Source organism: Spinacia oleracea, chromosome 3, assembly GCF_020520425.1.
Source record: "Spinacia oleracea cultivar Varoflay chromosome 3, BTI_SOV_V1, whole genome shotgun sequence".
NCBI lineage: Eukaryota > Viridiplantae > Streptophyta > Magnoliopsida > Caryophyllales > Amaranthaceae > Spinacia > Spinacia oleracea.
In genome coordinates, this window is record NC_079489.1 from 37781376 (window position 1) to 37793519 (window position 12144).

Below are 12144 nucleotides of genomic sequence, written 5' to 3' on the forward strand. Positions count from 1 at the left end.
TTAAAAATGAAATAATTATTTTAATTATTTTCGTTGGTCGCATTATTTTAATTTTTAATTAGAATAAATTCTAAGGATTAATAATTTGGAAATTGATTAATCTTTTAGGACGCGTTTATGTGAACGTGAATTTTAAATAATTCACGTAAATACTTGCATAAGTAACATGGGCCATTCGTTTTAGCATACGAATGGGTGAATGCATAGAATATACATTTTATGTAATGCAGGTACTCCAAGTGACTAGTATGTCCATTCTAGGATAGTTAAATAAGGTTTGCGAACCGTTTTATCTTTGAATGTAAAGTTTTAAACATGGTCTGCGTACCATTGAAATTTTAATGTAATTTTATTATTTCAAGTATTTCTAGTTTAGAACTTTAAGTTAGCATTGAATGAAGATTCAAGACGATGCCAAGCTAACAAGATGGTGAAGAAGATTGGATGCTTCAAGACAAGAGTTTTGGGCCATACTAGTTCACCAATTTTATTTATGCTTATATATATTGAATGAATGTATGTTATGCATGAATGCGTTGTTTGTATGCTAGATTAGATTTAGTTCACTAAATAATCGAACCAACATAGAAACAACTAGGTCCAAAGTAATATTGAGTTCAAAAGTTGCCTCCAAATCAAGCACTTACAAAAATCTAAGGATCTAACGTAGTAGGTTTACGCCAAAGCGAGGTGCTATATTAGTTGACTTAGATGGTAAGGCGTCCCAAAGGAGCACGTTGTTTGTGGTTTCAACTCAAACAACAATGGCATTATGTTGTGGCAATGGGATAAACTATAGTATTAATTTATTAACCAAGATAATTTGGAGATTACTAGCACTACTACAAATCGCGTCATATATCGACGCTATAACCTCGACGATTTCATTAACCGCTGCTGTGGAAATATGCTCCGCGTGATTTCTCAACGCGTTTCATCGTCCAACTACACTCTCGACTAACAATAGCGTCGAAAAAGTAGTAAAATGTCACATGCCCCGCACGTGCTTAACTTAATAGCAAACCGCGCCCACGAACTTCAAACTTTTGGGAAAAGGAAAACCGCCTCCTCCTCTAAACCTAATCCTCAATTCAGTTCTCACTCGCCGCTTTCTAGCTCTAATCCCTTCGCATGGAACTTCAAAGATCTAGTTTCGTTGAATTCGTCTTCTAACTTCTTGTAATCTTTGTGTTGTTTAGGTGTTTTTGTGTAATGGAATCTAGCATCGTCAGTTGGTGAAGATGAGAGGCGGCGTTGGTCGGCCCTTTCCTAATTGAAGCTCTTCAAAATTCAAAACCCTCGTCATCGTCTAACCAGTTCAGTTTCTCACTTCTTTATTTTTGGATCAATTTCGGTTCAATTTTGCTATAAATAGTTCAATTTCGTGTTATGGGTAAATTTGGATAAAGTTTTGTAGAGGCAAATTTGGGGTTTGTTGGGTATATTTGTTTTAATTGGACATTTTCGCTGTGATTTTAAGGTGTTTTAATCTAGAATTATGATTATTTTAGGGTGGGTTGTTTAACATTACCTTATATCTGGTTGTTTACAATTCATGGTCGATTAATTAGGCTATCTCTTCTAATCTTCCTGCAAAGCCAGCGACAATCAATCAGCAATTCAGCAAACATCCTAAAGAGAGAGAAAACGAGAGCAAGACGAACTCGAGGAGAAGACTTGGAAATCTCCATTTGAACAGCAGAAGGCGGAGAGCTGAAGTTCTTGACAAGCCCCGATCTAGTACCAGTGACAGAGCTGGAAGTTGAATGAGGAGAGAGAAAGCGGAAGTCCAGAGATTTTGAGGTAGTAGATGAAGAAGAGTGAGAAAGAGAAGATACAACCTAAGCTGCAAGCAGAGTAGTGGCTGCTATGGCCGTTGTTGTTGTGAATATTGACCTCAGAATCATCATTTCTTTCTGGTTCTTTTTAAGGTATTTTCTAAATATTCAATTCAAGTGTCAAATATTACCATATGACTCTAAAGGTACCTTATGTGATTTTTATATGGATGGTTTTTTGCTTGGAGTTAGGCGTATCCATATTTTTTTTATATTCATTTGCTTGACCAGAGTCGGATTTTGATGTTCTTCTCTTTTTCGTTTAAGTTCTATTTTTTTGGTATACTAATTTGATGATTATTCCATCAGCAAAGCTTTCTCATGCTTTATTTGAATTGGTATTACCCAATGTTTTATTGGTGCTTAATTTGAGTTACTGGTTTGATTTAGTTTTCATTAGCATCCTTTCAATTGATTATCGTTCTACCGATTTAAAATTTCAGAGTGCAGTCTTCCTATATGTGCCATTTTTTTTGTTTGTTTACAATATAGTTTTGTTGGCTTTTCCAGTAGGGGTGTTAGGTACTGTGTTTTTGAATTGGCTTGCCATAAAACTTTAATGTATTATTGATTGTGAGAATTAATCTTGAGTTCCACGAAAGTGTATGTTCTAGTAGTGCCTCCTATGTTTGACCAATAAAGAAACGATCTTGTGTCATATCTTTGCACTATTTTGGCACTTAAATTTTCTCCATGTTTGATGTTTCCGTTCATAGTTAATAAGTCCCTGAATAGTATTTTATTTGCACCTTGCGTGTAGATAATATATTGATGTATAAGCTCTTGTTGTTACTCCTGAGTATCCTAGGTGGAATATTCATCTTCAGGGTAATGGCTAGGTTGGTAAACTGACGTCGATTTCAGATTGAATGAGTATGACGCTGCAGAAATGTGATCTGTTGTGCTCTATTTGCGTTTATTTTGGTAGTTAATTGTTTTAGGCCTTGTTATAATCAACTATTTAGGTTGAGTATTGAGTATTCTGACTACTTAATAGAAAACAAAAAAGGTAAGGACACTAGGCTGCTAAAGTTTGAAGGTGTTCTCTTCCAAGAAAATTGCAAAAGCAAGTGAGACATTCCTGGGTTATTATATATAGCAATAGGTTTTGCTTACCTAGAATCTTAAAATACTTAAGACATGCCAAAGCTGCTTAAGGATTTAGGACTTTTAGGGTCTTGGAATCGTTTCATTCATTTTTGGACCATGTTTCTCTTTTGCATGAATGAAATGTTTAATAGCTTTGATGATTGCATGAATGCTTTTATTTCAAGTTATTAATGTATGATAAATGTTTTCTTTGCTAGGTCATTTTGTAGAATCGTAAATAATCTTCAACTTTATTGCGTTCGGACAATAGAACTGCGATATTTCCTCGATCGATTGACAACTAATTTTGAGAGTGATTCTCAAAGAAAAGGAGAATGAGAGCGTATCTTGAATGCTATTTTGTTATAGTGATCTTCATGGTTGTTTTCAAACTAAAATTTGAATGGTAGACCAATTGGACCTCATATATTCAGAATACTGGGTAGTTTTGGAATAATGAAGTATTGAGTTAAAGACTCATGTATAACCAATGGTTAACAACCAATTTTCTTTTGATTCGATAATGAATTAGACTCATTGGATGTTTTCATTCAAAGTGAATAAAAGAAAGGGACTTTGCAAGCATAACAAAGTAAGATCGAAGATCAAGCAAAGAGTAAAATCTTTTGGATTATTAGAAAACGTGCTAGAAAGGATAGGAAAGGGGAACAAAAGAAATGAATTTAGATATTCTATTTCTACCTTAAGGTTTATGTTAAAGAGAAACGACTTAGAAAATAAACGCCCATGGTATTAGATTACCGCTTGAGGTTCTAACTCTTGTTAAGAACTCAAATTCCGGGAGCTAAGTCTGGTTATTGACCTACAAGTGGGAAATGAAGAAAACTTGTGCTACATTAATTGTAGGGTCATCATGTTTGTTTTAAAGTCCTTCTAAAGGCTGGAACTTAATGGTATTACGTTCCATTAATCATCATAATCAATTTCTGTTTGGACAACGGAAAGACTCACATTCAAAGTAAACAAAAACATTCGTTGAGTGTTTATTTGAATGAAATGGTCATTTAAGGGTTGAGTAATATGATTGATTAGTAAACAAACGAATCTCTTCACACTCAAACTTCAGAAGGTTCAAATCAAACATTTTGATTTGTGTTCCACATACCTTTGGCAATGTCATACGACCATATCAACAAGACAACATTCTAAGATTCCATGGCATGAATTTCTGAAAGTTGGTTAGTTTAAGACACGTGGGTCTTACTTGTTGAACATGACATAGAAATGGACTGTTATTAGAAGTTTCTAGACAATAAAGTTCATGGGCCAAAGATGGATTTTATGACTTAACTATTTCACAAGAATTTGAGAAAATATGGCTATATTTACTCAACGTGAAATATGTGAAATGCTTCAATGAAATTCACAAAAGGGTATAAAATCAACTTGGCAAGAATTTTGGAACATCTAGGCTGGGTTAAGGTGAGGTTTGCATGAGCCAAGAAAGATTATCTAGATTGTTTATATGGCATTATAACAATCGAAGCTCTATAAGAATATGGTATGTCCAAATGGAGAAATCGGAATCTATTCGATTAACGATAATCACGACTATTTTCCTATATAGTTTCTAAATGATACTCTCAAGTGACTATCACACTAAACAAAGTTGTCAAAGCTAAGGATAAGATGTCATAAGGATTGAACTTCGGTTCAGTACATCTTTTCAGTACATATATATCTAGGGTTGTCAAACCCAGTGGGAGTTAGTGTTTACATCAAACAAACTAAAGAATATATATATATGTTTCTTTATGGGCGACTCATAGAAACAAAGGTATTGATTCTACCACAAATCTGAGAACATATGGTTGTTTCTTAAGATAATGTCTTTTAGGAAACCATCATATTTCCAAAAAGGAAAGTGGGAGAAAAATGACCTCGAATGAACTTCGAGTCAAGCAACAAACACATGTAGGATACTAAGGAGTCTTTGGAAAAGCTCTGTACTTAGAAGCCTTTGGAAGAGCTTCAGGAAGACTTTAGAATTGCTTCAAGAGAATCCTAATACTCAAAGGACTTGAGTAATGTCTCTATAGACACTAACGTTTGATGTTCAATACCTAGGTAAATCGTATAAGGAATAGAATTCAACCAAGATAGATACATAGATATTTTGAGGAATGAAAACTATGAAGACTTTAGAAAGTGCTTCAAGAACATACGACTTACAGGTTAGCTACGACGAATTAAAAATTCCCAAGTATGGTTTGAGGCCATCAAAAACATAAGTATTGTTGGAGGCCATATAAAATGGTTTGAGGCCATTTTATCCAAAGTATCTTCATCTTACACTACAAGAAAACGGCAAAATTCCGACTGTAAAAAACAGTCGGAAAAACACTGATTTTGGTTGGTAAAATGATTAACGACTACTCTTAGTCGGTAAAGGGTAGTCGGAGTTAACCTGGTCGGTGTTTAGATAAATTACGACTAAAAAGTAGTCGGAAAAATTACCGACTAGTTTACGACCACTTTCAGTCGGTATTTTTCGACTAACATGGTAGTCGGTATTTACCGACCGAAATGGTAGTCGTCAAAATACCGACCACAATAGCAGTCGTATTTTTCCGACTACCGTAATAGTCGATATTTGACCGACTACTATATTAGTCGGTACTTTACCAACCATCATAACAGTCGGTGTTTTTAATAAAAAAAACAAAAAAAATACAAAACCATCAACTGGAAAGCCGTGGTTTTTATTTCTTCGACATTAAGAAATTCATATTTTCAAATCAAACATATAATTCGATTCACAAAATGCATTGAAACAAAACTCACAAATAATCAAAAAAATTATATTCAATAAAAAGTGTTAATACAAGTACAGATCTCTAACAATTCCTAACACCGATTGTTAATTTTTAATAAAAAAAATTCCTAACAAATTAAATCTCCTTCAATTATATCTCCTTTTTGCACTTCTATGTTCTTCTTTGAGCTGCATCCAAAATAAATAGAACAAACAAAATACAAATGTCAAACAACAGAATTCGCACAAATTTAAACAAAAAAACACCAAATGAACAAAACAGATCTCAAAAAAGCAAAAAAAAAAAAAAAAAAAAAAACCCAATCAAATACAAAATAAAGTTACATCGATCTGGCTGGGAGGAGAGAGATGGAAGAGGGAGGCGAGAGAAGGCAGAGGGGAGACTGGGAGGAGAGAGAGGAGTGTTAAGATCAAAAGAATCAGTGGATGAATACCTTCGTCGTTGATGATAATCAGACGGTTGCAAAGATCAGACCACTCCGTGTTCATTTTCGATTATCAGACCTTGTTTAGAGAATTAGAGCTGCTCTATTCCTAAAAAATCAGGTAGTTTAATTGTTTTAAGCTAATTTTCAATCGATTTTGGTTGATCAATGTCGTTGTGGTTTAGGATTTCTGAACGGCTGGGAGGAGAGGGAAGGAAGAGGGAGGTGAGAGAAGAAAGAGGAGTGTTTAGGTTTCTGAACGGCTGGAAGGAGAGAGAGAAGTGTTTAGGTTTTCTCCTTTATATGGGCTAGGTTTAATGGGAGAGACAGCCCAAAGTGGTCTGAGTTTCTTATAATTTCGAAAATAAAAAACACCAAAATGGTCGGTAAAGGTACAACTGAGTTTCTTATTTTTTTCGAAAATAAAAAACACCAAAGTGGTCGGTAAATGTAGAAATATGGTCGGTAAATTATCGACTATCCAAAAATGGTCGGTAATTTACCGACTAACATAAAAACGGTCGGTAATTACCGACTACTTTTAAAATGGTCGGTAAATAACTTATTTACGACTACTTTTTTAGTGGTCGGTAATTTCAGTCGCCAAAATCCCGAATTCTTGTAGTGTTGAAGAATCAAATCTATGATTTGGTTGATTTTCATAAAGGGTTTACTCCCATTAGTTGCATGTTAGGTTATGATACATATGACAATTCATAAATCATGCGGAAAAACCATAAAGCCAGGAAAGCATATTATTTACACATAATCATTTAGCATAGTTTAGATGCATACACTTTGTTGCGTGCCTTCCCTAGCTGCGCCCGAACCGAACAAGAACAAGTCTTTAGGACTCCAAGTGTCGTCCCTCCGTAGATAGTCCACAGCACGTCCGGATCCGCCTTAAGCTTGACCAACTAGGATCGCCCTTAAGGTACTTAGAATTTTCGGCACATATAGGCAATTGTATGACTGAATTTTTGCTCTCAAAAATCACTTTGAATACTTGAATACTCGATATAAATTGTGAGCATTGATCACCTATTTATAGGGCATGGGTATCGGATATTAGAATCCTACTAGGAAACGATTTAGTGAATCTGAATTAATCTAAAATTCAATCACTTAATTTATCTAGTAGACTTAGGAAATCAATCTTATACGAATCCTAACCGATCAAGGTTTCGTACGCAAGCACAAACACACACGCAGGCGCAGCAGCCCACGAGGGGCGCCATGCGCGCGCGCGCGCTGAGCCCAGGCCCAGCAAGTGCTCGCAGCCCACGAGGGGCGCGCGCCTGCTGGCCTTGCTCTCGCGTTTGGGCTTTTCTTGCTTTGGTCGCGCGCGGGCTTTGCTAGGCGTTGGGCCTAGCTTCGTGCTAGGCCTTGCGTCTAGCAAGCTCGTCCGATGTTTATTCGTACGATACGCTTCCGATTAAATTCCCGGTTCCGGAATTCATTTCCGATACGAACAATATTTAATATTTCCGATTCCGGAATCAATTTCCGTTTCGAACAAATATTTAATATTTCCGTTTCCGGAATTATTTTCCGATTCCGATAATATTTTTGATTCTGACAATATTTCCGTTTCCGGCAATATTTCCGATTCCGGCAATATTTCCATTTCCGATAATATTTTCCGATACGTACCATGTTTCCGTTTCCGGCAACATCTACGACTTGGATAATATTTATATTTCCGATACGATCCATATTTCCGTTTCCGGCAATATCATCGTTTCCGGAGTATTCATTTCTTGCCTGTGACGATCTCAGCTCCCATTGAAACCAAGATCCGCCGATTCCGAATATCCATAGATGGAGTATTTAATGCCATTAAATACTTGATCCGTTTACGTACTATTTGTGTGACCCTACGGGTTCAGTCAAGAGTAAGCTGTGGATTAATATAATTAATTCCACTTGAACTGAAGCGGCCTCTAGTCAGGCATTCAGCTCACTTGATCTCACTGAATTATTAACTTGTTAATTAATACTGAACCGCATTTATTAGACTTAACATTGAATGCATACTTGGACCAAGGGCATTATTTCCTTCAGTCTCCCACTTGTCCTTAGGGACAAGTGTGCATTTCCTAATTCCTTTGTCGCTCGATGCTTGCTCTTGAACATAAGGTAAGAGTTGTCATCCTTATTATGTCCAGAGGTGTTCCTCGGTTTCAGAGTTCAACTGATCAAATAGACAGATAATCATAGCCTATGATTCATCCGAGCACGGCCATGCATTTCACAGTTTCTAGCTCTCCGAGTGGCCTTGTACAACTTTTAAGCATCTCATCCCGATTTATGGGAGGACAATCCCAATCTTGCGATCTTGAGATTAGACTTCGTTTGATAGGTGATTACCTGAGCGTTGCCTTTATAGCCTCCTTTTACGGTGCGACGGTTGGTCAACGTCAAAGTAACCAGTTCTCAAACAAGTAATCTCAAATCACTCAGGTATTGAGGATTTAGTGTCTAATAATTTTAATGAAATTTACTTATGACAGATTTTCATCTCTTACAGTAAAGTTTCATAGGTCTTGTCCGATACTAGTCTTCCCAAAGTAAGTATCTATGAAAATGATTATGACATTGCCATGTCCACATAGTTCAAGAAACAGAACTACTAGTCATCTTGCATTCTAGTCGTCTAACGTTTTCTATGCGTCCATCTTTATAGAAAACTCCGACCAGGGACCATTTTCAACTTTTGACATTCAAGTTCACTTGATAGACATTTCTTAGTCACAGGACTGGTCCTGACAGTCTATCTTGAATATATCGTCAAATTTGAAGGGACTCATCATTTAATACTAAACCAAGATTAAATGGAATATGAAAATACATTTCATATATGATAAACGTTCAACCCCAATGTTTTATAACCGTGGGCCTCAAACCCATCTTTAAAACAGTTCATGGAATTCAAAGCTATGCTTGATTTCCAGTGCCACAATGTGAGTGTTGTTTCTCACTTGTTGCATAGGTTTAGTTATCATGCTTTGCCAATCTTAATATCCTTTTCATCGAATGTTCTTCGAGATAGATGATAAGATCTTTTGAGTATGTTTATTTTGTGATCTAGTCTTTCTTGCTACAATAGTGGTTCTACGCATTTTGCAATGAAGAACTATTAAGTCAACAGACATGTGATCTACCCAAGTTCAGTGAAGAACTCTTTAACTTAAACAACCCTGTTTCATTGCTTCTTAGGCAATAATTACTTTTACTTCAACTGTATAGGTTGCTAGTGATGCTTTGTTTGGATTTGCTTATCCAAGCAGTTCACAAATATGTGGAAGACTTTCCAGCTGTATCTTAGAACATAGAAATTAATATTTAATTTCCCACGCAACAACTCATGGTCTCCAATCCATGTTGTCATTTCAAAACACGATGCTCTATAGCTCGTCCTTATCAATGGTTAACTCCAAAGGGTCTTGCTTGATCCTTTGCCAGTGTTTATGCGTGTAGCATCAATATTTAGCATATCTTTATTTCCTTGAATCAAGAACTATTCCTATGTACCTTTTTAAGTACCATAAGTATTCTTGATTTCAATCTAGTTGATCTTCACTTAGATCAATAGAGATTGGTATATGTTCGTCATGCCTAAAGTCATACGATACATTTTTGGCGATCCTCATATTATATCATACATGATAAATTCTTTTGCAGAATAATTCCCAATTGAATTCTATTCATGTAAGTTTAGCTCATCTAGTTTCAGTAGATACTAAATCCAGCTAAATTATTTGACATATAATATAGGTTAAGAATCTTACTTAGATCCTTTGATGTTTAACTTAGTAAATGCTAATACATAGTTCAAACATACTTTACTTAGATTTATTCACATGGGTCGAATATCTCCAATGGAGTCTTTCGTGTTTGATTTAGTAAATGCCATTACTTAATCTAAAACATTAATATAAGATCTTTGTAAATAGATCTTAATACCCAGTATGTACTAAGTTTCGCCTTGGTCCATCATTGATGAATAATTTCAAATCTAAGTCATTAGCATTTGAATGTTATTTCACAATAGAGAGATATGTGTGTGATACACATAGGACCAATTACGTTTTATGTACTCCCACTAAACTTCTTATATATCTATAAGAATCATGTACATTTTATGAAACTAAAATACTTATTAGCTTCACTAAAATACATTTCTAATTCCCAATTGCTTGCTTAAATCTGTACTTAGATTTTATAAACTAGCTTTTCTTTTCAAGCATTTATTTGGATCCACAAATCCTATGACACACCATGTACATAGTTTCTTCCAACATTTGACTGAGGAAGATGTTTTGTCATCCAATTGCCATATGTACCAATATGCAATCATTGCTTGAATTATAGACTTAAGCATTACGATTTTACATGAGGTTTCAACACAATCCACATCGTGAATTTGCTTGTAACCTTTAGCAACTAATCTAGCTTTGTGTGTGAACACAATTTCATGTTTGATGGTTTTTATCCTTAAAACAAACTTTGCAACCAGTAGGTGTGAAACTATTCTTGCAAATCAACAAAATTTCAATTTTGTCATCAAAACATTGAGTATGTTTTATGGCCTCTAACCATTTAAAACATTTGAGTCTATATATGGCCTCTAACCATTTTAGGGAATCTGGGTTTCGTCATAGCTTTCTTACAAGTCACAAACTCATTAATCTACATGATAATAGTTTGACTGCAAGTTGTAGGTTTCTTCACTATCTAATAGAAGAATTGCATAGTTTCAGTGACCTGAACTCCATGTTTCTTCACTATCTAATAGAAGAATCTCATAGTTTCAGTGACTTGAACTCTATGCCTACAAGGGTATAGAACATCAAACAACAGAATATCAATAGCCACTTAAAAGTCCTTTGAATATCCTGTTCTCCTTGAAGCACTTGTAAAGTCTTCTAAGAGATGTCTATTCTTTAAAGCCACTTCTAAAGTCCTTAAAGAATACGTGTTCGGATTTTCTAAAGAACTTCGAAAAGCCTCCGGAATGTCCGTTTATGTTTGTTGTTCGCCTCGAAAACTTTCGAGGTCTATTTTCTCCCACTTGTCATTTTGGAAACGAATCTCCAAAAGGACATTATTTCGAGCAAACAAACATTATGTTCTCAAAAATTCGTGGTAGAAACAATACCCTTGTGTCTCATTTGAATAAATCATAATGAAACATATATCTATACTTGGGCTTTAGTTTGTCGAATGACAAACACTAAGCTCCCACTGAGTTTTGCAACTCTCTAGATATATTTTATGAAAAGTTATTCTGAAATTACTTTTCAATAGCTTTGACGAATTTGGTTTAGTTTGGTGGTAGTTGAACATTTTGTTTTAGAAATTATAGGAAAAGTCTTTATGATTCATCATTAATCGAATCAAGTACTAATTGACTTCGATTATTCCAACTAAGATATGCCATATCTTATGGACCTAGATTGTGAAATTACAACACACAATCATTGATGATCATATTTGGTCTCAAGTAATCGTCAACATGATCTAACCTAGATCTTTATGATTTCTTGCCAAGTGGATTTTATACTTCTGAATCTTTGAACTAGCCAAACAGATTCAACTTATATCACATTTGAGTAAATAAACCTATATTCACTCAAATCCATGTGAAATAATAAAGTCATAAAATCTTTCTTTAGCTTTGAACTCTATTGTCTAGGCGTTCTAACAATAGTTCATATCTTTTGTTACTTTCAACAAGTAAGACTAGTTGTCTTAAAATGATCTAGAAATCAATCAAATTTCAAAAGTCATCAAAATAGAGCTTTTGAATGTTAACTTGTTGATATGGTCTCAAGCAACAATGCCAAAGATTAGTGGAACTCAAATCAAGGGGTTGATTTGAACCTAGTAAAGTTCTTTAAAGAGTTGTTTGTTTTAATCAAGCATATTGACTCAACCTGTAATTGACCATTTCATTCAAATAAACAAACAAACATTGTTTTTGTTTTTCTTG

General features: G+C 35.0%; 1 long non-coding RNA gene across 1 annotated transcript; it reads right to left on the reverse strand.

The window, feature by feature from the left end:
• Nucleotides 1-5728: 5728 nt before the first annotated feature.
• On the reverse strand, nucleotides 5729-6772 carry LOC110792818 (uncharacterized). The gene is made up of 2 exons (XR_002534514.2): nucleotides 6159-6772; nucleotides 5729-5892 (listed from the first exon to the last, which is right to left on the reverse strand). It is a non-coding gene; the product is annotated as an uncharacterized lncRNA (long non-coding RNA).
• Nucleotides 6773-12144: the final 5372 nt, after the last annotated feature.